Genomic DNA, 24,242 nt, shown 5'->3' with positions numbered 1-24,242 from the left:
GTCAAGAGCAGGGAAAAGCAGGTCTCCTTCACTACTAGACTCCTCTTCTATGCCTCCCTGCTATTCACTCACTCTGTCTTTGTTTCATTCTCTCCTTCCACAATACTCCTTCTCACTCACTCGCTCTATCACTTGTATTTTTGCCCTTGCACTGCATTCTATAGTGGAAACATCTCTTGAATGAAGCATCTGAAAATGACGTGACATAAAATTTAAAACCTCCTTATTGGAAACCTAAAACATCACAAGACTTAATGTAACCCATTTCTTTCATAAAAAAGATTTTTAAAGTACCCCACAAAAGAAATATAAAACACCACGAGTGCTAGAAGAATATTACATTAACGTTAAAGATAGAATAGGGCAAATGCATTTGCAGTTGAAACTGAAGTTTGGTACTTATTCAGATATTATTTACATTGCCAATTTTTAGCTGAGATTCTAAAGGAACTGAGAGAGAAAATGGAATTCAAGTTTTGTCAGAAGTTGGATTTGAACCCACGCCTCCAGGAGAGACTGCGGCCTTAACGCATCGCCTTAGACCACTGGGCCATCCTGACCGCATGCTGCTTTTTCATCTAAAGGGTGAGAAATATATTAGGAACCAAAAAATGCACAGAGCTTAGGCCAATAGTGGCTAGAGCAAGAAAAAAACTCACTGCACTCTTCCAAGAAGACAATCCTATAAGCCACTGCGAGGGAAATGATCATATTTCTCAAGAAAAAAAGTAGAGTAAACACAGTACTGTCAGAAGTGGGATTTGAACCCACGCCTCCAGAGGAGACTGCGACCTGAACGCAGCGCCTTAGACCACTCGGCCATCCTGACTTGCTTTCCCAGCATCTTCCAGAGGCCAGACAGCCATGCAGGTGAGGTACTGAAAAGGAATGCCCTCAATTTATTTATCCTATTATATGCACTTCCAACAGATCTTTGAACAATCTGTACAGAGCAGGACCTATGGAGAACTCTTTAGAACTTTGAGGCAAACAAAGAGAAAGTGCTATTCACCAGCCACTTGAACGGCTCAAAGCTGCTTTGAAATTGAGACAATAGCCACCTCTTGGCTGGCTAAAGCAATTTCAACAAGGGATCTCAAAGTCACAACATAGGGTGGAGTATGCAAATTTAAGCAGCCCCTGATCAAAGCCCTGAGGAAATTGCTGTAAGTGTGCTGGAGTCCAGTTGTCTACCAGATGCATGGCATTCTTCCAAATTTGCAGGGCCCGTCTGGCCAGGGCATACAAGAGCATGACTCTTCCAGATGACCTCTTACATGGGTCCTATGCTCATTTGGTAAGGATTGCGCTTTGTCAGCAAGACGTTATAGAACCTAAATATATGAGAAACCCCATCTCTCTTGACAAGAGGAGAACGGAATAACGTGCCAGGTGAAGACCAACAGATGCAACTTCCATCAGATGTTAACCTGATAAAGGAGATTAAATCTCCAAAATGCATGTCAGAAGTGGGATTCGAACCCACGCCTCCAAAGGAGACGGTGGCCTAAACACAGCAACTTAGACCTCTCGGCCATCCTGACAGTATAGGCTTTTAAGAAATGAATAAAAGTTACTCAGAAACGTCTACCTCCATGCAAGCCTGAAATAATTTAAACCTTCAAACACAAGGTGCAACTTTATGCACAGGACAATAAACACAGAACACATACGAAAGCACTTTATTTCACAGGTATACAGTTTTCATGCTTTTAGAACACCACATACCTCTCACCAGCTATTTAGGGTCCTGTATCCGACTCACAACATTTCCTTGCCTGCGACCTCTCTCTCTACACAAACAACTACAGCACAGGAAGTAGGAAGGCAATAGGTGGGGCAGTTTATGCAAATTTATGCTGCCAATGTGCCTTGCAGATTCATGCAGGATTTCTAGATCCTTGCTGGATACAAGAGAGTAGGCCTTGTTCCAGATAAACTATCCCTAGCAGGGAAAGTCTGAGCACAGGCACTCTTTTGCTCTTTAGCCCCTGGCCTGGGACTCACTCTCACTTGCTGAGGCGTGAAATTCTGCATACCAACTTTGCACAGAAGGTATGTTTGTGGTTGTTTGGGGATGGGTGGGAGGTCAAGAGCAGGGAAAAGCAGGTCTCCTTCACTACTAGACTCCTCTTCTATGCCTCCCTGCCATTCACTCACTCTGTCTTTGTTTCATTCTCTCCTTCCACAACACTCCTTCTCACTCACTCGCTCTATCACTTGTATTTTTGCCCTTGCTCTGCATTCTATAGTGGAAACATCTCTTGAATGAAGCATCTGAAAATGACGTGACATAAAATTTAAAACCTCCTTATTGGAAACCTAAAACATCACAAGACTTAATGTAACCCATTTCTTTCATTAAAAAGATTTTTAAAGTACCCCACAAAAGAAATATAAAACACCACGAGTGCTAGAAGAATATTACATTAACGTTAACGATAGAATAGGGCAAATGCATTTGAAACTGAAGTTTGGTACTTATTCAGATATTATTTACATTGCCAATTTTTAGCTGAGATTCTAAAGGAACTGAGAGAGAAAATGGAATTCAAGTTTTGTCAGAAGTGGGATTCGAACCCACGCCTCCATGAGAGACTGCGGCCTTAACGCAGCGCCTTAGACCACTTGGCCATCCTGACCCCATGCCGCTTTTTCATCTAAAGTGTGAGAAAGATATTAGGAACCAAAAAATGCACAGAGCTTAGGCCAATAGTGGCTAGAGCAAGAAAAAAACTCACTGCACTCTTCCAAGAAGACAATCCTATAAGCCACTGCGAGGGCAATGATCATATTTCTCAAGAAAAAAAGTAGAGTAAACACAGGACGGTCAGAAGTGGGATTTGAACCCACGCCTCCAGAGGAGACTGCGACCTGAACGCAGCGCCTTAGACCACTCGGCCATCCGGACTTGCTTTCCCAGCATCTACCAGAGGCCAAACAGCCATGCAGGTGAGGTACTGAAAAGGAATGCCCTCAATTTACTTATCCTATTATATGCACTTCCAACAGATCTTTGAACAATCTGTACAGAGCAGGACCTATGGAGAACTCTTTAGAACTTTGAGGCGAACAAAGAGAAAGTGCTATTCACCAGCCACTTGAACGGCTCAAAGCTGCTTTGAAATTGAGACAATAGCCACCTCTTGGCTGGCTAAAGCAATTTCAACAAAGGATCTCAAAGTCACAACATAGGGTGGAGTATGCAAATTTAAGCAGCCTCTGATCAAAGCCCTAAGGAAATTGCTGTAAGTGTGCTGGAGTCCAGTTGTCTACCAGATGCATGGCATTCTTCCAAATTTGCAGGGCCCGTCTGGCCAGGGCATACAAGAGCATGACTCTTCCAGATGACCTCTTACATGGGTCCTATGCTCATTTGGTAAGGATTGCGCTTTGTCAGCAAGACGTTATAGAACCTAAATATATGAGAAACCCCATCTCTCTTGACAAGAGGAGAACGGAATAACGTGCCAGGTGAAGACCAACAGATGCAACTTCCATCAGATGTTAACCTGATAAAGGAGATTAAATCTCCAAAAGGCATGTCAGAAGTAGGATTCGAACCCATGCCTCCAAAGGAGACTGTGGCCTAAACACAGCACCTTAGACCTCTCGGCCATCCTGACAGTATAGGCTTTTAAGAAATGAATAAAAGTTACTCAGAAACGTCTACCTCCATGCAAGCCTGAAATAATTTAAACCTTCAAACACAAGGTGCAACTTTATGCACAGGACAATAAACACAGAAGAACACATACGAAAGCACTTTATTTCACAGGTATACAGTTTTCATGCTTTTAGAACACCACATACCTCTCACCAGCTATTTAGGGTCCTGTATCCGACTCACAACATTTCCTTGCCTGCGACCTCTCTCTCTACACAAACAACTACAGCACAGGAAGTAGGAAGGCAATAGGTGGGGCAGTTTATGCAAATTTATGCTGCCAATGTGCCTTGCAGATTCATGCAGGATTTCTAGATCCTTGCTGGATACAAGAGAGTAGGCCTTGTTCCAGATAAACTATCCCTAGCAGGGAAAGTCTGAGCACAGGCACTCTTTTGCTCTTTAGCCCCTGGCCTGGGACTCACCCTCACTTGCTGAGGCGTGAAATTCTGCATACCAACTTTGCACAGAAGGTATGTTTGTGGTTGTTTGGGGATGGGTGGGAGGTCAAGAGCAGGGAAAAGCAGGTCTCCTTCACTACTAGACTCCTCTTCTATGCCTCCCTGCTATTCACTCACTCTGTCTTTGTTTCATTCTCTCCTTCCACAATACTCCTTCTCACTCACTCGCTCTATCACTTGTATTTTTGCCCTTGCACTGCATTCTATAGTGGAAACATCTCTTGAATGAAGCATCTGAAAATGACGTGACATAAAATTTAAAACCTCCTTATTGGAAACCTAAAACATCACAAGACTTAATGTAACCCATTTCTTTCATAAAAAAGATTTTTAAAGTACCCCACAAAAGAAATATAAAACACCACGAGTGCTAGAAGAATATTACATTAAAGTTAAAGATAGAATAGGGCAAATGCATTTGCAGTTGAAACTGAAGTTTGGTACTTATTCAGATATTATTTACATTGCCAATTTTTAGCTGAGATTCTAAAGGAACTGAGAGAGAAAATGGAATTCAAGTTTTGTCAGAAGTGGGATTTGATCCCACGCCTCCAGGAGAGACTGCGGCCTTAACTCAGCGCCTTAGACCACTCAGCCATCCTGACCCCATGCTGCTTTTTCATCTAAAGGGTGAGAAAGATATTAGGAACCAAAAAATGCACAGAGCTTAGGCCAATAGTGGCTAGAGCAAGAAAAAAACTCACTGCACTCTTCCAAGAAGACAATCCTATAAGCCACTGCGAGGGAAATGATCATATTTCTCAAGAAAATAATTAGAGTAAACACAGGACTGTCAGAAGTGGGATTTGAACCCACGCATCCAGAGGAGACTGCGACCTGAACGCAGCGCCTTAGACCACTCGGCCATCCTGACTTGCTTTCCCAGCATCTTCCAGAGGCCAGGCAGCCATGCAGGTGAGGTACTGAAAAGGAATGCCCTCAATTTATTTATCCTATTATATGCACTTCCAACAGATCTTTGAACAATCTGTACAGAGCAGGACCTATGGAGAACTCTTTAGAACTTTGAGGCGAACAAAGAGAAAGTGCTATTCACCAGCCACTTGAACGGCTCAAAGCTGCTTTGAAATTGAGACAATAGCCACCTCTTGGCTGGCTAAAGCAATTTCAACAAGGGATCTCAAAGTCACAACATAGGGTGGAGTATGCAAATTTAAGCAGCCCCTGATCAAAGCCCTGAGGAAATTGCTTTAAGTGTGCTGGAGTCCAGTTGTCTACCAGATGAATGGCATTCTTCCAAATTTGCAGGGCCCGTCTGGCCAGGGCATACAAGAGCATGACTCTTCCAGATGACCTCTTACATGGGTCCTATGCTCATTTGGTAAGGATTGCGCTTTGTCAGCAAGACGTTATAGAACCTAAATATATGAGAAACCCCATCTCTCTTGACAAGAGGAGAACGGAATAACGTGCCAAGTGAAGACCAACAGATGCAACTTCCATCAGATGTTAACCTGATAAAGGAGATTAAATCTCCAAAAGGCATGTCAGAAGTGGGATTCGAACCCACGCCTCCAAAGGAGACTGTGGCCTAAACACAGCGCCTTAGACCTCTCGGCCATCCTGACAGTATAGGCTTTTAAGAAATGAATAAAAGTTACTCAGAAACGTCTACCTCCATGCAAGCCTGAAATAATTTAAACCTTCAAACACAAGGTGCAACTTTATGCACAGGACAATAAACACAGAAGAACACATACGAAAGCACTTTATTTCACAGGTATACAGTTTTCATGCTTTTAGAACACCACATACCTCTCACCAGCTATTTAGGGTCCTGTATCCGACTCACAACATTTCCTTGCCTGCGACCTCTCTCTCTACACAAACAACTACAGCACAGGAAGTAGGAAGACAATAGGTGGGGTAGTTTATGCAAATTTATGCTGCCAATGTGCCTTGCAGATTCAAGCAGGATTTCTAGATCCTTGCTGGATACAAGAGAGTAGGCCTTGTTCCAGATAAACTATCCCTAGCAGGGAAAGTCTGAGCACAGGCACTCTTTTGCTCTTTAGCCCCTGGCCTGGGACTCACCCTCACTTGCTGAGGCGTGAAATTCTGCATACCAACTTTGCACAGAAGGTATGTTTGTGGTTGTTTGGGGATGGGTGGGAGGTCAAGAGCAGGGAAAAGCAGGTCTCCTTCACTACTAGACTACTCTTCTATGCCTCCCTGCCGTTCACTCACTCTGTCTTTGTTTCATTCTCTCCTTCCACAACACTCCTTCTCACTCACTCGCTCTATCACTTGTATTTTTGCCCTTGCTCTGCATTCTATAGTGGAAACATCTCTTGAATGAAGCATCTGAAAATGACGTGACATAAAATTTAAAACCTCCTTATTGGAAACCTAAAACATCACAAGACTTAATGTAACCCATTTCTTTCATAAAAAAGATTTTTAAAGTACCCCACAAAAGAAATATAAAACACCACGAGTGCTAGAAGAATATTACATTAACGTTAAAGATAGAATAGGGCAAATGCATTTGCAGTTGAAACTGAAGTTTGGTACTTATTCAGATATTATTTACATTGCCAATTTTTAGCTGAGATTCTAAAGGAACTGAGAGAGAAAATGGAATTCAAGTTTTGTCAAAAGTGGGATTTGATCCCACGCCTCCAGGAGAGACTGCGGCCTTAACGCAGCGCCTTAGACCACTCGGCCATCCTGACCCCATGCTGCTTTTTCATCTAAAGGGTGAGAAAGATATTAGGAAACAAAAAATGCACAGAGCTTAGGCCAATAGTGGCTAGAGCAAGGAAAAAACTCACTGCACTCTTCCAAGAAGACAATCCTATAAGCCACTGCGAGGGAAATGATCATATTTCTCAAGAAAAAAAGTAGAGTAAACACAGGACTGTCAGAAGTGGGATTTGAACCCACGCCTCCAGAGGAGACTGCGACCTGAACGCAGCGCCTTAGACCACTCGGCCATCCTGACTTGTTTTCCCAGCATCTGCCAGAGGCCAGACAGCCATGCAGGTGAGGTACTGAAAAGGAATGCCCTCAATTTATTTATCCTATTATATGCACTTCCAACAGATCTTTGAACAATCTGTACAGAGCAGGACCTATGGAGAACTCTTTAGAACTTTGAGGCGAACAAAGAGAAAGTGCTATTCACCAGCCACTTGAACGGCTCAAAGCTGCTTTGAAATTGAGACAATAGCCACCTCTTGGCTGGCTAAAGCAATTTCAACAAGGGATCTCAAAGTCACAACATAGGGTGGAGTATGCAAATTTAAGCAGCCCCTGATCAAAGCCCTAAGGAAATTGCTGTAAGTGTGCTGGAGTCCAGTTGTCTACCAGATGCATGGCATTCTTCCAAATTTGCAGGGCCCGTCTGGCCAGGGCATACAAGAGCATGATTCTTCCAGATGACCTCTTACATGGGTCCTATGCTCATTTGGTGAGGATTGCGCTTTGTCAGCAAGACGTTATAGAACCTAAATATATGAGAAATCCCATCTCTCTTGACAAGAGGAGAACGGAATAACGTGCCAGGTGAAGACCAACAGATGCAACTTCCATCAGATGTTAACCTGATAAAGGAGATTAAATCTCCAAAAGGCATGTGAGAAGTGGGATTCGAACCCATGCCTCCAAAGGAGACGGTGGCCTAAACACAGCACCTTAGACCTCTCGGCCATCCTGACAGTATAGGCTTTTAAGAAATGAATAAAAGTTACTCAGAAACGTCTACCTCCATGCAAGCCTGAAATAATTTAAACCTTCAAACACAAGGTGCAACTTTATGCACAGGACAATAAACACAGAAGAACACATACGAAAGCACTTTATTTCACAGGGATACAGTTTTCATGCTTTTAGAACACCACATACCTCTCACCAGCTATTTAGGGTCCTGTATCCGACTCACAACATTTCCTTGCCTGCGACCTCTCTCTCTACACAAACAACTACAGCACAGGAAGTAGGAAGGCAATAGGTGGGGCAGTTTATGCAAATTTATGCTGCCAATGTGCCTTGCAGATTCATGCAGGATTTCTAGATCCTTGCTGGATACAAGAGAGTAGGCCTTGTTCCAGATAAACTATCCCTAGCAGGGAAAGTCTGAGCACAGGCACTCTTTTGCTCTTTAGCCCCTGGCCTGGGACTCACCCTCACTTGCTGAGGCATGAAATTCTGCATACCAACTTTGCACAGAAGGTATGTTTGTGGTTGTTTGGGGATGGGTGGGAGGTCAAGAGCAGGGAAAAGCAGGTCTCCTTCACTACTAGACTCCTCTTCTATGCCTCCCTGCTATTCACTCACTCTGTCTTTGTTTCATTCTCTCCTTCCACAATACTCCTTCTCACTCACTCGCTCTATCACTTGTATTTTTGCCCTTGCACTGCATTCTATAGTGGAAACATCTCTTGAATGAAGCATCTGAAAATGACGTGACATAAAATTTAAAACCTCCTTATTGGAAACCTAAAACATCACAAGACTTAATGTAACCCATTTCTTTCATAAAAAAGATTTTTAAAGTACCCCACAAAAGAAATATAAAACACCACGAGTGCTAGAAGAATATTACATTAACGTTAAAGATAGAATAGGGCAAATGCATTTGCAGTTGAAACTGAAGTTTGGTACTTATTCAGATATTATTTACATTGCCAATTTTTAGCTGAGATTCTAAAGGAACTGAGAGAGAAAATGGAATTCAAGTTTTGTCAGAAGTGGGATTTGATCCCACGCCTCCAGGAGAGACTGCGGCCTTAACTCAGCGCCTTAGACCACTCGGCCATCCTGACTCCATGCTGCTTTTTCATCTAAAGGGTGAGAAAGATATTAGGAACCAAAAAATGCACAGAGCTTAGGCCAATAGTGGCTAGAGCAAGAAAAAAACTCACTGCACTCTTCCAAGAAGACAATCCTATAAGCCACTGCGAGGGAAATGATCATATTTCTCAAGAAAAAAAGTAGAGTAAACACAGGACTGTCAGAAGTGGGATTTGAACCCACGCCTCCAGAGGAGACTGCGACCTGAACGCAGCGCCTTAGACCACTCGGCCATCCTGACTTGCTTTCCCAGCATCTTCCAGAGGCCAGACAGCCATGCAGGTGAGGTACTGAAAAGGAAAGCCCTCAATTTATTTATCCTATTATATGCACTTCCAACAGATCTTTGAACAATCTGTACAGAGCAGGACCTATGGAGAACTCTTTAGAACTTTGAGGCGAACAAAGAGAAAGTGCTATTCACCAGCCACTTGAACGGCTCAAAGCTACTTTGAAATTGAGACAATAGCCACCTCTTGGCTGGCTAAAGCAATTTCAACAAGGGATCTCAAAGTCACAACATAGGGTGGAGTATGCAAATTTAAGCAGCCCCTGATCAAAGCCCTAAGGAAATTGCTGTAAGTGTGCTGGAGTCCAGTTGTCTACCAGATGCATGGCATTCTTCCAAATTTGCAGGGCCCGTCTGGCCAGGGCATACAAGAGCATGACTCTTCCAGATGACCTCTTACATGGGTCCTATGCTCATTTGGTAAGGATTGCGCTTTGTCAGCAAGACGTTATAGAACCTAAATATATGAGAAACCCCATCTCTTTTGACAAGAGGAGAACGGAATAACGTGCCAGGTGAAGACCAACAGATGCAACTTCCATCAGATGTTAACCTGATAAAGGAGATTAAATCTCCAAAAGGCATCTCAGAAGTGGGATTCGAACCCACGCCTCCAAAGGAGACTGTGGCCTAAACACAGCACCTTAGACCTCTCGGCCATCCTGACAGTATAGGCTTTTAAGAAATGAATAAAAGTTACTCAGAAACGTCTACCTCCATGCAAGCCTGAAATAATTTAAACCTTCAAACACAAGGTGCAACTTTATGCACAGGACAATAAACACAGAAGAACACATACGAAAGCACTTTATTTCACAGGTATACAGTTTTCATGCTTTTAGAACACCACATACCTCTCACCAGCTATTTAAGGTCCTGTATCCGACTCACAACATTTCCTTGCCTGCGACCTCTCTCTCTACACAAACAACTACAGCACAGGAAGTAGGAAGGCAATAGGTGGGGCAGTTTATGCAAATTTATGCTGCCAATGTGCCTTGCAGATTCATGCAGGATTTCTAGATCCTTGCTGGATACAAGAGAGTAGGCCTTGTTCCAGATAAACTATCCCTAGCAGGGAAAGTCTGAGCACAGGCACTCTTTTACTCTTTAGCCCCTGGCCTGGGACTCACCCTCACTTGCTGAGGCGTGAAATTCTGCATACCAACTTTGCACAGAAGGTATGTTTGTGGTTGTTTGGGGATGGGTGGGAGGTCAAGAGCAGGGAAAAGCAGGTCTCCTTCACTACTAGACTCCTCTTCTATGCCTCCCTGCTATTCACTCACTCTGTCTTTGTTTCATTCTCTCCTTCCACAATACTCCTTCTCACTCACTCGCTCTATCACTTGTATTTTTGCCCTTGCACTGCATTCTATAGTGGAAACATCTCTTGAATGAAGCATCTGAAAATGACGTGACATAAAATTTAAAACCTCCTTATTGGAAACCTAAAACATCACAAGACTTAATGTAACCCATTTCTTTCATAAAAAAGATTTTTAAAGTACCCCACAAAAGAAATATAAAACACCACGAGTGCTAGAAGAATATTACATTAACGTTAAAGATAGAATAGGGCAAATGCATTTGCAGTTGAAACTGAAGTTTGGTACTTATTCAGATATTATTTACATTGCCAATTTTTAGCTGAGATTCTAAAGGAACTGAGAGAGAAAATGGAATTCAAGTTTTGTCAGAAGTGGGATTTGATCCCACGCCTCCAGGAGAGACTGCGGCCTTAACTCAGCGCCTTAGACCACTCGGCCATCCTGACTCCATGCTGCTTTTTCATCTAAAGGGTGAGAAAGATATTAGGAACCAAAAAATGCACAGAGCTTAGGCCAATAGTGGCTAGAGCAAGAAAAAAACTCACTGCACTCTTCCAAGAAGACAATCCTATAAGCCACTGCGAGGGAAATGATCATATTTCTCAAGAAAAAAAGTAGAGTAAACACAGGACTGTCAGAAGTGGGATTTGAACCCACGCCTCCAGAGGAGACTGCGACCTGAACGCAGCGCCTTAGACCACTCGGCCATCCTGACTTGCTTTCCCAGCATCTTCCAGAGGCCAGACAGCCATGCAGGTGAGGTAGTGAAAAGGAATGCCCTCAATTTATTTATCCTATTATATGCACTTCCAACAGATCTTTGAACAATCTGTACAGAGCAGGACCTATGGAGAACTCTTTAGAACTTTGAGGCGAACAAAGAGAAAGTGCTATTCACCAGCCACTTGAACGGCTCAAAGCTGCTTTGAAATTGAGACAATAGCCACCTCTTGGCTGGCTAAAGCAATTTCAACAAGGGATCTCAAAGTCACAACATAGGGTGGAGTATGCAAATTTAAGCAGCCCCTGATCAAAGCCCTAAGGAAATTGCTGTAAGTGTGCTGGAGTCCAGTTGTCTACCAGATGCATGGCATTCTTCCAAATTTGCAGGGCCCGTCTGGCCAGGGCATACAAGAGCATGACTCTTCCAGATGACCTCTTACATGGGTCCTATGCTCATTTGGTAAGGATTGCGCTTTGTCAGCAAGACGTTATAGAACCTAAATATATGAGAAACCCCATCTCTCTTGACAAGAGGAGAACGGAATAACGTGCCAGGTGAAGACCAACAGATGCAACTTCCATCAGATGTTAACCTGATAAAGGAGATTAAATCTCCAAAAGGCATGTCAGAAGTGGGATTCGAACCCACGCCTCCAAAGGAGACTGTGGCCTAAACACAGCACCTTAGACCTCTCGGCCATCCTGACAGTATAGGCTTTTAAGAAATGAATAAAAGTTACTCAGAAACGTCTACCTCCATGCAAGCCTGAAATAATTTAAACCTTCAAACACAAGGTGCAACTTTATGCACAGGACAATAAACACAGAAGAACACATACGAAAGCACTTTATTTCACAGGTATACAGTTTTCATGCTTTTAGAACACCACATACCTCTCACCAGCTATTTAAGGTCCTGTATCCGACTCACAACATTTCCTTGCCTGCGACCTCTCTCTCTACACAAACAACTACAGCACAGGAAGTAGGAAGGCAATAGGTGGGGCAGTTTATGCAAATTTATGCTGCCAATGTACCTTGCAGATTCATGCAGGATTTCTAGATCCTTGCTGGATACAAGAGAGTAGGCCTTGTTCCAGATAAACTATCCCTAGCAGGGAAAGTCTGAGCACAGGCACTCTTTTGCTCTTTAGCCCCTGGCCTGGGACTCACCCTCACTTGCTGAGGCGTGAAATTCTGCATACCAACTTTGCACAGAAGGTATGTTTGTGGTTGTTTGGGGATGGGTGGGAGGTCAAGAGCAGGGAAAAGCAGGTCTCCTTCACTACTAGACTCCTCTTCTATGCATCCCTGCCATTCACTCACTCTGTCTTTGTTTCATTCTCTTCTTCCACAACACTCCTTCTCACTCACTCGCTCTATCACTTGTATTTTTGCCCTTGCTCTGCATTCTATAGTGGAAACATCTCTTGAATGAAGCATCTGAAAATGACGTGACATAAAATTTAAAACCTCCTTATTGGAAACCTAAAACATCACAAGACTTAATGTAACCCATTTCTTTCATAAAAAAGATTTTTAAAGTACCCCACAAAAGAAATATAAAACACCACGAGTGCTAGAAGAATATTACATTAACGTTAAAGATAGAATAGGGCAAATGCATTTGCAGTTGAAACTGAAGTTTGGTACTTATTCAGATATTATTTACATTGCCAATTTTTAGCTGAGATTCTAATGGAACTGAGAGAGAAAATGGAATTCAAGTTTTGTCAGAAGTTGGATTTGAACCCACGCCTCCAGGAGAGACTGCGGCCTTAACGCATCGCCTTAGACCACTGGGCCATCCTGACCGCATGCTGCTTTTTCATCTAAAGGGTGAGAAATATATTAGGAACCAAAAAATGCACAGAGCTTAGGCCAATAGTGGCTAGAGCAAGAAAAAAACTCACTGCACTCTTCCAAGAAGACAATCCTATAAGCCACTGCGAGGGAAATGATCATATTTATCAAGAAAAAAAGTAGAGTAAACACAGTACTGTCAGAAGTGGGATTTGAACCCACGCCTCCAGAGGAGACTGCGACCTGAACGCAGCGCCTTAGACCACTCGGCCATCCTGACTTGCTTTCCCAGCATCTTCCAGAGGCCAGACAGCCATGCAGGTGAGGTACTGAAAAGGAATGCCCTCAATTTATTTATCCTATTATATGCACTTCCAACAGATCTTTGAACAATCTGTACAGAGCAGGACCTATGGAGAACTCTTTAGAACTTTGAGGCAAACAAAGAGAAAGTGCTATTCACCAGCCACTTGAACGGCTCAAAGCTGCTTTGAAATTGAGACAATAGCCACCTCTTGGCTGGCTAAAGCAATTTCAACAAGGGATCTCAAAGTCACAACATAGGGTGGAGTATGCAAATTTAAGCAGCCCCTGATCAAAGCCCTGAGGAAATTGCTGTAAGTGTGCTGGAGTCCAGTTGTCTACCAGATGCATGGCATTCTTCCAAATTTGCAGGGCCCGTCTGGCCAGGGCATACAAGAGCATGACTCTTCCAGATGACCTCTTACATGGGTCCTATGCTCATTTGGTAAGGATTGCGCTTTGTCAGCAAGACGTTATAGAACCTAAATATATGAGAAACCCCATCTCTCTTGACAAGAGGAGAACGGAATAACGTGCCAGGTGAAGACCAACAGATGCAACTTCCATCAGATGTTAACCTGATAAAGGAGATTAAATCTCCAAAATGCATGTCAGAAGTGGGATTCGAACCCACGCCTCCAAAGGAGACGGTGGCCTAAACACAGCAACTTAGACCTCTCGGCCATCCTGACAGTATAGGCTTTTAAGAAATGAATAAAAGTTACTCAGAAACGTCTACCTCCATGCAAGCCTGAAATAATTTAAACCTTCAAACACAAGGTGCAACTTTATGCACAGGACAATAAACACAGAAGAACACATACGAAAGCACTTTATTTCACAGGTATACAGTTTTCATGCTTTTAGAACACCACATACCTCTCACCAGCTATTTAGGGTCCTGTATCCGACTCACAACATTTCCTTGCCTGCGACCTCTCTCTCTACACAAACAACTACAGCACAGGAAGTAGGAAGGCAATAGGTGGGGCAGTTTATGCAAATTTATGCTGCCAATGTGCCTTGCAGATTCATGCAGGATTTCTAGATCCTTGCTGGATACAAGAGAGTAGGCCTTGTTCCAGATAAACTATCCCTAGCAGGGAAAGTCTGAGCACAGGCACTCTTTTGCTCTTTAGCCCCTGGCCTGGGACTCACCCTCACTTGCTGAGGCGTGAAATTCTGCATACCAACTTTGCACAGAAGGTATGTTTGTGGTTGTTTGGGGATGGGTGGGAGGTCAAGAGCAGGGAAAAGCAGGTCTCCTTCACTACTAGACTCCTCTTCTATGCCTCCCTGCCATTCACTCACTCTGTCTTTGTTTCATTCTCTCCTTCCACAACACTCCTTCTCACTCACTCGCTCTATCACTTGTATTTTTGCCCTTGCTCTGCATTCTATAGTGGAAACATCTCTTGAATGAAGCATCTGAAAATGACGTGACATAAAATTTAAAACCTCCTTATTGGAAACCTAAAACATCACAAGACTTAATGTAACCCATTTCTTTCATAAAAAAGATTTTTAAAGTACCCCACAAAAGAAATATAAAACACCACGAGTGCTAGAAGAATATTACATTAACGTTAAAGATAGAATAGGGCAAATGCATTTGAAACTGAAGTTTGGTACTTATTCAGATATTATTTACATTGCCAATTTTTAGCTGAGATTCTAAAGGAACTGAGAGAGAAAATGGAATTCAAGTTTTGGCAGAAGTGGTATTCGAACCCACGCCTCCATGAGAGACTGCGGCCTTAACGCAGCGCCTTAGACCACTCGGCCATCCTGACCCCATGCTGCTTTTTCATCTAAAGTGTGAGAAAGATATTAGGAACCAAAACATGCACAGAGCTTAGGCCAATAGTGGCTAGAGCAAGAAAAAAACTCACTGCACTCTTCCAAGAAGACAATCCTATAAGCCACTGCGAGGGCAATGATCATATTTCTCAAGAAAAAAAGTAGAGTAAACACAGGACGGTCAGAAGTGGGATTTGAACCCACGCCTCCAGAGGAGACTGCGACCTGAACGCAGCGCCTTAGACCACTCGGCCATCCGGACTTGCTTTCCCAGCATCTACCAGAGGCCAAACAGCCATGCAGGTGAGGTACTGAAAAGGAATGCCCTCAATTTACTTATCCTATTATATGCACTTCCAACAGATCTTTGAACAATCTGTACAGAGCAGGACCTATGGAGAACTCTTTAGAACTTTGAGGCGAACAAAGAGAAAGTGCTATTCACCAGCCACTTGAACGGCTCAAAGCTGCTTTGAAATTGAGACAATAGCCACCTCTTGGCTGGCTAAAGCAATTTCAACAAAGGATCTCAAAGTCACAACATAGGGTGGAGTATGCAAATTTAAGCAGCCTCTGATCAAAGCCCTAAGGAAATTGCTGTAAGTGTGCTGGAGTCCAGTTGTCTACCAGATGCATGGCATTCTTCCAAATTTGCAGGGCCCGTCTGGCCAGGGCATACAAGAGCATGACTCTTCCAGATGACCTCTTACATGGGTCCTATGCTCATTTGGTAAGGATTGCGCTTTGTCAGCAAGACGTTATAGAACCTAAATATATGAGAAACCCCATCTCTCTTGACAAGAGGAGAACGGAATAACGTGCCAGGTGAAGACCAACAGATGCAACTTCCATCAGATGTTAACCTGATAAAGGAGATTAAATCTCCAAAAGGAATGCCAGAAGTGGGATTCGAACCCATGCCTCCAAAGGAGACTGTGGCCTAAACACAGCACCTTAGACCTCTCGGCCATCCTGACAGTATAGGCTTTTAAGAAATGAATAAAAGTTACTCAGAAACGTCTACCTCCATGCAAGCCTGAAATAATTTAAACCTTCAAACACAAGGTGCAACTTTATGCACAGGACAATAAACACAGAAGAACACATACGAAAGCACTTTATTTCACAGGTATACAGTTTTCATGCTTTTAGAACACCACATACCTCTCACCAGCTATTTAGGGTCCTGTATCCGACTCACAACATTTCCTTGCCTGCGACCTCTCTCTCTACACAAACAACTACAGCACAGGAAGTAGGAAGGCAATAGGTGGGGCAGTTTATGCAAATTTATGCTGCCAATGTGCCTTGCAGATTCATGCAGGATTTCTAGATCCTTGCTGGATACAAGAGAGTAGGCCTTGTTCCAGATAAACTATCCCTAGCAGGGAAAGTCTGAGCACAGGCACTCTTTTGCTCTTTAGCCCCTGGCCTGGGACTCACCCTCACTTGCTGAGGCGTGAAATTCTGCATACCAACTTTGCACAGAAGGTATGTTTGTGGTTGTTTGGGGATGGGTGGGAGGTCAAGAGCAGGGAAAAGCAGGTCTCCTTCACTACTAGACTCCTCTTCTATGCCTCCCTGCTATTCACTCACTCTGTCTTTGTTTCATTCTCTCCTTCCACAATACTCCTTCTCACTCACTCGCTCTATCACTTGTATTTTTGCCCTTGCACTGCATTCTATAGTGGAAACATCTCTTGAATGAAGCATCTGAAAATGACGTGACATAAAATTTAAAACCTCCTTATTGGAAACCTAAAACATCACAAGACTTAATGTAACCCATTTCTTTCATAAAAAAGATTTTTAAAGTACCCCACAAAAGAAATATAAAACACCACGAGTGCTAGAAGAATATTACATTAACGTTAAAGATAGAATAGGGCAAATGCATTTGCAGTTGAAACTGAAGTTTGGTACTTATTCAGATATTATTTACATTGCCAATTTTTAGCTGAGATTCTAAAGGAACTGAGAGAGAAAATGGAATTCAAGTTTTGTCAGAAGTTGGATTTGAACCCACGCCTCCAGGAGAGACTGCGGCCTTAACACATCGCCTTAGACCACTGGGCCATCCTGACCGCATGCTGCTTTTTCATCTAAAGGGTGAGAAATATATTAGGAACCAAAAAATGCACAGAGCTTAGGCCAATAGTGGCTAGAGCAAGAAAAAAACTCACTGCACTCTTCCAAGAAGACAATCCTATAAGCCACTGCGAGGGAAATGATCATATTTCTCAAGAAAAAAAGTAGAGTAAACACAGTACTGTCAGAAGTGGGATTTGAACCCACTCCTCCAGAGGAGACTGCGACCTGAACGCAGCGCCTTAGACCACTCGGCCATCCTGACTTGCTTTCCCAGCATCTTCCAGAGGCCAGACAGCCATGCAGGTGAGGTACTGAAAAGGAATGCCCTCAATTTATTTATCCTATTATATGCACTTCCAACAGATCTTTGAACAATCTGTACAGAGCAGGACCTATGGAGAACTCTTTAGAACTTTGAGGCAAACAAAGAGAAAGTGCTATTCACCAGCCACTTGAACGGCTCAAAGCTGCTTTGAAATTGAGACAATAGCCACCTCTTGGCTGGCTAAAGCAATTTCAACAAGGGATCTCAAAGTCACAACATAGGGTGGAGTATGCAAATTTAAGCAGCCCCTGATCAAAGCCCTGAGGAAATTGCTGTAAGTGTGCTGGAGTCCAGTTGTCTACCAGATGCATGGCATTCTTCCAAATTTGCAGGGCCCGTCTGGCCAGGGCATACAAGAGCATGACTCTTCCAGATGACCTCTTACATGGGTCCTATGCTCATTTGGTAAGGATTGCGCTTTGTCAGCAAGACGTTATAGAACCTAAATATATGAGAAACCCCATCTCTCTTGACAAGAGGAGAACGGAATAACGTGCCAGGTGAAGACCAACAGATGCAACTTCCATCAGATGTTAACCTGATAAAGGAGATTAAATCTCCAAAATGCATGTCAGAAGTGGGATTCGAACCCACGCCTCCAAAGGAGACGGTGGCCTAAACACAGCAACTTAGACCTCTCGGCCATCCTGACAGTATAGGCTTTTAAGAAATGAATAAAAGTTACTCAGAAACGTCTACCTCCATGCAAGCCTGAAATAATTTAAACCTTCAAACACAAGGTGCAACTTTATGCACAGGACAATAAACACAGAAGAACACATACGAAAGCACTTTATTTCACAGGTATACAGTTTTCATGCTTTTAGAACACCACATACCTCTCACCAGCTATTTAGGGTCCTGTATCCGACTCACAACATTTCCTTGCCTGCGACCTCTCTCTCTACACAAACAACTACAGCACAGGAAGTAGGAAGGCAATAGGTGGGGCAGTTTATGCAAATTTATGCTGCCAATGTGCCTTGCAGATTCATGCAGGATTTCTAGATCCTTGCTGGATACAAGAGAGTAGGCCTTGTTCCAGATAAACTATCCCTAGCAGGGAAAGTCTGAGCACAGGCACTCTTTTGCTCTTTAGCCCCTGGCCTGGGACTCACTCTCACTTGCTGAGGCGTGAAATTCTGCATACCAACTTTGCACAGAAGGTATGTTTGTGGTTGTTTGGGGATGGGTGGGAGGTCAAGAGCAGGGAAAAGCAGGTCTCCTTCACTACTAGACTCCTCTTCTATGCCTCCCTGCCATTCACTCACTCTGTCTTTGTTTCATTCTCTCCTTCCACAACACTCCTTCTCACTCACTCGCTCTATCACTTGTATTTTTGCCCTTGCTCTGCATTCTATAGTGGAAACATCTCTTGAATGAAGCATCTGAAAATGACGTGACATAAAATTTAAAACCTCCTTATTGGAAACCTAAAACATCACAAGACTTAATGTAACCCATTTCTTTCATAAAAAAGATTTTTAAAGTACCCCACAAAAGAAATATAAAACACCACGAGTGCTAGAAGAATATTACATTAACGTTAAAGATAGAATAGGGCAAATGCATTTGAAACTGAAGTTTGGTACTTATTCAGATATTATTTACATTGCCAATTTTTAGCTGAGATTCTAAAGGAACTGAGAGAGAAAATGGAATTCAAGTTTTGTCAGAAGTGGGATTCGAACCCACGCCTCCATGAGAGACTGCGGCCTTAACGCAGCGCCTTAGACCACTCGGCCATCCTGACCCCATGCCGCTTTTTCATCTAAAGTGTGAGAAAGATATTAGGAACCAAAAAATGCACAGAGCTTAGGCCAATAGTGGCTAGAGCAAGAAAAAAACTCACTGCACTCTTCCAAGAAGACAATCCTATAAGCCACTGCGAGGGCAATGATCATATTTCTCAAGAAAAAAAGTAGAGTAAACACAGGACGGTCAGAAGTGGGATTTGAACCCACGCCTCCAGAGGAGACTGCGACCTGAACGCAGCGCCTTAGACCACTCGGCCATCCGGACTTGCTTTCCCAGCATCTACCAGAGGCCAAACAGCCATGCAGGTGAGGTACTGAAAAGGAATGCCCTCAATTTACTTATCCTATTATATGCACTTCCAACAGATCTTTGAACAATCTGTACAGAGCAGGACCTATGGAGAACTCTTTAGAACTTTGAGGCGAACAAAGAGAAAGTGCTATTCACCAGCCACTTGAACGGCTCAAAGCTGCTTTGAAATTGAGACAATAGCCACCTCTTGGCTGGCTAAAGCAATTTCAACAAAGGATCTCAAAGTCACAACATAGGGTGGAGTATGCAAATTTAAGCAGCCTCTGATCAAAGCCCTAAGGAAATTGCTGTAAGTGTGCTGGAGTCCAGTTGTCTACCAGATGCATGGCATTCTTCCAAATTTGCAGGGCCCGTCTGGCCAGGGCATACAAGAGCATGACTCTTCCAGATGACCTCTTACATGGGTCCTATGCTCATTTGGTAAGGATTGCGCTTTGTCAGCAAGACGTTATAGAACCTAAATATATGAGAAACCCCATCTCTCTTGACAAGAGGAGAACGGAATAACGTGCCAGGTGAAGACCAACAGATGCAACTTCCATCAGATGTTAACCTGATAAAGGAGATTAAATCTCCAAAAGGCATGCCAGAAGTGGGATTCGAACCCACGCCTCCAAAGGAGACTGTGGCCTAAACACAGCGCCTTAGACCTCTCGGCCATCCTGACAGTATAGGCTTTTAAGAAATGAATAAAAGTTACTCAGAAACGTCTACCTCCATGCAAGCCTGAAATAATTTAAACCTTCAAACACAAGGTGCAACTTTATGCACAGGACAATAAACACAGAAGAACACATACGAAAGCACTTTATTTCACAGGTATACAGTTTTCATGCTTTTAGAACACCACATACCTCTCACCAGCTATTTAGGGTCCTGTATCCGACTCACAACATTTCCTTGCCTGCGACCTCTCTCTCTACACAAACAACTACAGCACAGGAAGTAGGAAGGCAATAGGTGGGGCAGTTTATGCAAATTTATGCTGCCAATGTGCCTTGCAGATTCATGCAGGATTTCTAGATCCTTGCTGGATACAAGAGAGTAGGCCTTGTTCCAGATAAACTATCCCTAGCAGGGAAAGTCTGAGCACAGGCACTCTTTTGCTCTTTAGCCCCTGGCCTGGGACTCACCCTCACTTGCTGAGGCGTGAAATTCTGCATACCAACTTTGCACAGAAGGTATGTTTGTGGTTGTTTGGGGATGGGTGGGAGGTCAAGAGCAGGGAAAAGCAGGTCTCCTTCACTACTAGACTCCTCTTCTATGCCTCCCTGCTATTCACTCACTCTGTCTTTGTTTCATTCTCTCCTTCCACAATACTCCTTCTCACTCACTCGCTCTATCACTTGTATTTTTGCCCTTGCACTGCATTCTATAGTGGAAACATCTCTTGAATGAAGCATCTGAAAATGACGTGACATAAAATTTAAAACCTCCTTATTGGAAACCTAAAACATCACAAGACTTAATGTAACCCATTTCTTTCATAAAAAAGATTTTTAAAGTACCCCACAAAAGAAATATAAAACACCACGAGTGCTAGAAGAATATTACATTAACGTTAAAGATAGAATAGGGCAAATGCATTTGCAGTTGAAACTGAAGTTTGGTACTTATTCAGATATTATTTACATTGCCAATTTTTAGCTGAGATTCTAAAGGAACTGAGAGAGAAAATGGAATTCAAGTTTTGTCAGAAGTTGGATTTGAACCCACGCCTCCAGGAGAGACTGCGGCCTTAACGCATTGCCTTAGACCACTGGGCCATCCTGACCGCATGCTGCTTTTTCATCTAAAGGGTGAGAAATATATTAGGAACCAAAAAATGCACAGAGCTTAGGCCAATAGTGGCTAGAGCAAGAAAAAAACTCACTGCACTCTTCCAAGAAGACAATCCTATAAGCCACTGCGAGGTAAATGATCATATTTCTCAAGAAAAAAAGTAGAGTAAACACAGTACTGTCAGAAGTGGGATTTGAACCCACGCCTCCAGAGGAGACTGCGACCTGAACGCAGCGCCTTAGACCACTCGGCCATCCTGACTTGCTTTCCCAGCATCTTCCAGAGGCCAGACAGCCATGCAGGTGAGGTACTGAAAAGGAATGCCCTCAATTTATTTATCCTATTATATGCACTTCCAACAGATCTTTGAACAATCTGTACAGAGCAGGACCTATGGAGAACTCTTTAGAACTTTGAGGCAAACAAAGAGAAAGTGCTATTCACCAGCCACTTGAACGGCTCAAAGCTGCTTTGAAATTGAGACAATAGCCACCTCTTGGCTGGCTAAAGCAATTTCAACAAGGGATCTCAAAGTCACAACATAGGGTGGAGTATGCAAATTTAAGCAGCCCCTGATCAAAGCCCTGAGGAAATTGCTGTAAGTGTGCTGGAGTCCAGTTGTCTACCAGATGCATGGCATTCTTCCAAATTTGCAGGGCCCGTCTGGCCAGGGCATACAAGAGCATGACTCTTCCAGATGACCTCTTACATGGGTCCTATGCTCATTTGGTAAGGATTGCGCTTTGTCAGCAAGACGTTATAGAACCTAAATATATGAGAAACCCCATCTCTCTTGACAAGAGGAGAACGGAATAACGTGCCAGGTGAAGACCAACAGATGCAACTTCCATCAGATGTTAACCTGATAAAGGAGATTAAATCTCCAAAATGCATGTCAGAAGTGGGATTCGAACCCACGCCTCCAAAGAAGACGGTGGCCTAAACACAGCAACTTAGACCTCTCGGCCATCCTGACAGTATAGGCTTTTAAGAAATGAATAAAAGTTACTCAGAAACATCTACCTCCATGCAAGCCTGAAATAATTTAAACCTTCAAACACAAGGTGCAACTTTATGCACAGGACAATAAACACAGAAGAACACATACGAAAGCACTTTATTTCACAGGTATACAGTTTTCATGCTTTTAGAACACCACATACCTCTCACCAGCTATTTAGGGTCCTGTATCCGACTCACAACATTTCCTTGCCTGCGACCTCTCTCTCTACACAAACAACTACAGCACAGGAAGTAGGAAGGCAATAGGTGGGGCAGTTTATGCAAATTTATGCTGCCAATGTGCCTTGCAGATTCATGCAGGATTTCTAGATCCTTGCTGGATACAAGAGAGTAGGCCTTGTTCCAGATAAACTATCCCTAGCAGGGAAAGTCTGAGCACAGGCACTCTTTTGCTCTTTAGCCCCTGGCCTGGGACTCACCCTCACTTGCTGAGGCGTGAAATTCTGCATACCAACTTTGCACAGAAGGTATGTTTGTGGTTGTTTGGGGATGGGTGGGAGGTCAAGAGCAGGGAAAAGCAGGTCTCCTTCACTACTAGACTCCTCTTCTATGCCTCCCTGCCATTCACTCACTCTGTCTTTGTTTCATTCTCTCCTTCCACAACACTCCTTCTCACTCACTCGCTCTATCACTTGTATTTTTGCCCTTGCTCTGCATTCTATAGTGGAAACATCTCTTGAATGAAGCATCTGAAAATGACGTGACATAAAATTTAAAACCTCCTTATTGGAAACCTAAAACATCACAAGACTTAATGTAACCCATTTCTTTCATAAAAAAGATTTTTAAAGTACCCCACAAAAGAAATATAAAACACCACGAGTGCTAGAAGAATATTACATTAACGTTAAAGATAGAATAGGGCAAATGCATTTGAGACTGAAGTTTGGTACTTATTCAGATATTATTTACATTGCCAATTTTTAGCTGAGATTCTAAAGGAACTGAGAGAGAAAATGGAATTCAAGTTTTGTCAGAAGCGGGATTCGAACCCACGCCTCCATGAGAGACTGCAGCCTTAACGCAGCGCCTTAGACCACTCGGCCATCCTGACCCCATGCTGCTTTTTCATCTAAAGGGTGAGAAAGATATTAGGAACCAAAAAATGCACAGAGCTTAGGCCAATAGTGGCTAGAGCAAGAAAAAAACTCACTGCACTCTTCCAAGAAGACAATCCTATAAGCCACTGCGAGGGAAATGATCATATTTCTCAAGAAATAAAGTAGAGTAAACACAGGACTGTCAGAAGTGGGATTTGAACCCACGCCTCCAGAGGAGACTGCGACCTGAACGCAGCGCCTTAGACCACTCGGCCATCCTGACTTGCTTTCCCAGCATCTTCCAGAGGCCAAACAGCCATGCAGGTGAGGTACTGAAAAGGAATGCCCTCAATTTACTTATCCTATTACATGCACTTCCAACAGATCTTTGAACAATCTGTACAGAGTAGGACCTATGGAGAACTCTTTAGAACTTTGAGGCGAACAAAGAGAAAGTGCTATTCACCAGCCACTTGAACGGCTCAAAGCTGCTTTGAAATTGAGACAATAGCCACCTCTTGGCTGGCTAAAGCAATTTCAACAAAGGATCTCAAAGTCACAACATAGGGTGGAGTATGCAAATTTAAGCAGCCTCTGATCAAAGCCCTAAGGAAATTGCTGTAAGTGTGCTGGAGTCCAGTTGTCTACCAGATGCATGGCATTCTTCCAAATTTGCAGGGCCCGTCTGGCCAGGGCATACAAGAGCATGACTCTTCCAGATG

The 24,242-nt window shown here is 43.3% G+C and overlaps 13 non-coding genes across 13 annotated transcripts; all 13 read right to left on the bottom strand.

Moving 5' to 3' along the window:
• Positions 1-746: 746 nt before the first annotated feature.
• TRNAL-CAG (transfer RNA leucine (anticodon CAG)) lies at positions 747-829 on the bottom strand. Its single transcript has one exon. It is a non-coding gene; the product is annotated as a tRNA-Leu (tRNA).
• Positions 830-2,559: 1,730 nt separating this feature from the next.
• On the bottom strand, positions 2,560-2,642 carry TRNAL-AAG (transfer RNA leucine (anticodon AAG)). The gene has a single exon. It is a non-coding gene; the product is annotated as a tRNA-Leu (tRNA).
• A 2,992-nt stretch (positions 2,643-5,634) lies between these two features.
• TRNAL-UAG (transfer RNA leucine (anticodon UAG)) lies at positions 5,635-5,717 on the bottom strand. Its single transcript has one exon. It is a non-coding gene; the product is annotated as a tRNA-Leu (tRNA).
• A 1,024-nt stretch (positions 5,718-6,741) lies between these two features.
• On the bottom strand, positions 6,742-6,824 carry TRNAL-AAG (transfer RNA leucine (anticodon AAG)). The gene has a single exon. It is a non-coding gene; the product is annotated as a tRNA-Leu (tRNA).
• Positions 6,825-7,010: 186 nt separating this feature from the next.
• Positions 7,011-7,093, bottom strand: TRNAL-CAG (transfer RNA leucine (anticodon CAG)). Its single transcript has one exon. It is a non-coding gene; the product is annotated as a tRNA-Leu (tRNA).
• Positions 7,094-9,101: 2,008 nt separating this feature from the next.
• TRNAL-CAG (transfer RNA leucine (anticodon CAG)) lies at positions 9,102-9,184 on the bottom strand. The gene has a single exon. It is a non-coding gene; the product is annotated as a tRNA-Leu (tRNA).
• Positions 9,185-11,192: 2,008 nt separating this feature from the next.
• Positions 11,193-11,275, bottom strand: TRNAL-CAG (transfer RNA leucine (anticodon CAG)). Its single transcript has one exon. It is a non-coding gene; the product is annotated as a tRNA-Leu (tRNA).
• A 632-nt stretch (positions 11,276-11,907) lies between these two features.
• On the bottom strand, positions 11,908-11,990 carry TRNAL-UAG (transfer RNA leucine (anticodon UAG)). Its single transcript has one exon. It is a non-coding gene; the product is annotated as a tRNA-Leu (tRNA).
• A 1,293-nt stretch (positions 11,991-13,283) lies between these two features.
• TRNAL-CAG (transfer RNA leucine (anticodon CAG)) lies at positions 13,284-13,366 on the bottom strand. Its single transcript has one exon. It is a non-coding gene; the product is annotated as a tRNA-Leu (tRNA).
• Positions 13,367-19,275: 5,909 nt separating this feature from the next.
• TRNAL-AAG (transfer RNA leucine (anticodon AAG)) lies at positions 19,276-19,358 on the bottom strand. The gene has a single exon. It is a non-coding gene; the product is annotated as a tRNA-Leu (tRNA).
• Positions 19,359-20,259: 901 nt separating this feature from the next.
• On the bottom strand, positions 20,260-20,342 carry TRNAL-UAG (transfer RNA leucine (anticodon UAG)). The gene has a single exon. It is a non-coding gene; the product is annotated as a tRNA-Leu (tRNA).
• A 1,293-nt stretch (positions 20,343-21,635) lies between these two features.
• On the bottom strand, positions 21,636-21,718 carry TRNAL-CAG (transfer RNA leucine (anticodon CAG)). Its single transcript has one exon. It is a non-coding gene; the product is annotated as a tRNA-Leu (tRNA).
• A 2,002-nt stretch (positions 21,719-23,720) lies between these two features.
• Positions 23,721-23,803, bottom strand: TRNAL-CAG (transfer RNA leucine (anticodon CAG)). Its single transcript has one exon. It is a non-coding gene; the product is annotated as a tRNA-Leu (tRNA).
• Between the last annotated feature and the right edge of the window lie 439 nt (positions 23,804-24,242).

The sequence above is a fragment of the Triturus cristatus genome, unplaced genomic scaffold (assembly GCF_964204655.1).
Source record: "Triturus cristatus unplaced genomic scaffold, aTriCri1.1 SCAFFOLD_686, whole genome shotgun sequence".
In the NCBI taxonomy this organism is placed as follows: Eukaryota; Metazoa; Chordata; class Amphibia; order Caudata; family Salamandridae; genus Triturus; species Triturus cristatus.
Note: the sequence above shows the minus strand (reverse complement) of the source record. Positions and strands in the feature narration are given on the sequence as shown.